A 2,235-nucleotide genomic window follows, 5' to 3' on the forward strand; every position below is an offset into this window, starting at 1 on the left:
TCTTAAGAGTCCATATGCATAGCTAAAGGCTACGTAACAAGCAACAATGCCAGATAGGAGATACCTTCTTTTGCGTTGTTGGCCAGGGTGAACAAAGGGACTCCCAAATAGTAACCGAGCCTAGAACTGGGAAAATGAACAGCAGACCCCAATCTTATCTAAAGGAATATTTACAACTGATTGCTGCTAGATGAGGAACAGTTGCTCTTCCTAAAACACCTTTAGATAGGCTGACTAGATTCAGTGGATGGACAAGCACTGGGGAATGGCTGGGGCACCAATAACACAGTGAACAGTAACAGGGATGACAGAGTATATGGGCGCCAGTGGTGGGGGGAGGCTACGGCAGGGTGCCATTTGGGAAGTGGGTATATAGATGAATAAGATTATTTGGGATTTTCTGTATGAAATACAAAAAAATCAAATTTTAAAAAATGAGTTACATTTGAGGAGGCAGCATAAAAATTTATTTCATGTTAACTAGTAGAGATGATAAACATTACCATTGAAATCTACCTGATGACTTTATATCCATACTCGGTGTGTAACCAGCTGTGACTAGTAATAATCAAATGCATGGAAATTAGAGACATATGTGCAAACATCTAAGCGTTAGTAGCATTAAAAATGAGTTAGCCGGGCGTGGTGGCACATACCCTTAATCCCAGCACTCGGGAGGCAGAGGCAGGACACACAAACACACACATACACACATACATACACACATATATACGTACACATACACACACATACCCACACACATATACACACACATACACACACACACACACACACACACACAAAGTCTTTCATCTGCAAGCAAGGGGCAGTGTCACAGGCAGAAGTGACAGTTGCTCCTTTGTGATCTCTGGCTTCTGGCGCCTAGAGGAGCTGCCACCGCCTACCACCCCTCCATGTGCCTGGGCAGTGCCGCACACACCAGGGTCTATGGAAATGATGGAAGGACCCCTCAGCCTCGCTCACCAACAGAGCAGATGAGCAGACTGTTTGCTGCCTTCTGGGAAATACGAAGAGGTGGTTTCTTGTCACAAACAGGCTACTGGCTCACTTACCACTGGGACTGCAAAAGGACAGCCACGTCCTCATCAGGGAGAGGTGGAAGGGGGCAAGGTTGAAAAGGAGAGGTTGAAAGCACAGCAGAACACAGACAGGGACACCTGCAAGCATCTCACAAGCCCTCTGAGGACATGGAGGGCCAGAGCCCTCGTCTCAGAAACACATCCCTACCACAGAGAAGTGCCCTGTTGAGGTGCACAGGATCCAGACATGCTGCTGTTTTTACTTCAGCAGAAGAGCCAGCAGAGCCAAGTGTTGGAAGCAAAGCCCTAAAAGATGATAGGACGATTATAGAGGAGCAAGCAACCAAAACTGCTGCCTTGAAGAGGCACGTGGAATTCCTTATGGCCGAGAATGAAAGACTAAAGAAAGAAACAACTAAAGGCTGAAAAGGCCAGACTTCCGAAGGGTCCAACCGAGAAGGATCTGGACATAGACGCAGACTTCCTAGAGAAGTCAGAGCTGTGGAGCTTGCTGCCACACTCGGACAGTGCCACATCCTCTGCCACCTGGGAGGTGTTCACAGGGAGCATCAGGAAGGCCAAGGACATTCCGGTACCCAATCTCCCCTCCTTGGATTTTTTGTCTCCAGAACTTCCACTTATGGAGCTCAGCAAGGATATTCTGAAAGGACTTATGAATAATTAAAATGGAAGGCCATTGGCAAGGGTGGTGACAGCTAATCCAGAAAAGAATACAGAGGGAAAGCCACGCCCAAGGGGAATCCCGGAAATGCTCTGCCTGGGTGCTGTGGACACGAGGCAGTACCAGGACTCTGGAAAGTCACTGTGAAAACGTCCTTGCCTATCTGATTCTCAAGCTCCAGATTCTGACTTGGTGGACACTAAACACTTGGGAGGTTTGCTTTCTTCTGATACAAACCAAATGGCTACCTGGAATAATTCTTTTTCAAACGATTATTTTTCTTATCTTCAGGGTTAAAATATATAAACGTATGTCATGTGTAATTACTCTATAATGCCATAAACGATAATGCAAAAGCTAAATATGGTGGCCTGAGAGGCTCACTTGTATTCGGAACATGCTTTCTATTATGCATTGAGTGTATGCATTTTATGCACATTGTGTTTGTTGAGAGAGGGTGTAGAAGACGCACCCTTCCAGATGGAACTGTGCCACACTCTGCACTACTCATAA

At 46.1% G+C, this 2,235-nt stretch overlaps 1 pseudogene; it reads left to right on the top strand.

The window, feature by feature from the left end:
- Nucleotides 1-948: 948 nt before the first annotated feature.
- LOC103726572 lies at nt 949-1,725 on the top strand (annotated as a pseudogene).
- The last annotated feature ends 510 nt before the right edge of the window (nt 1,726-2,235 follow it).

The sequence above is a fragment of the Nannospalax galili genome, unplaced genomic scaffold (assembly GCF_000622305.1).
Source record: "Nannospalax galili isolate Female #2095 unplaced genomic scaffold, S.galili_v1.0 scaffold4609, whole genome shotgun sequence".
NCBI classification, from domain to species: Eukaryota; Metazoa; Chordata; class Mammalia; order Rodentia; family Spalacidae; genus Nannospalax; species Nannospalax galili.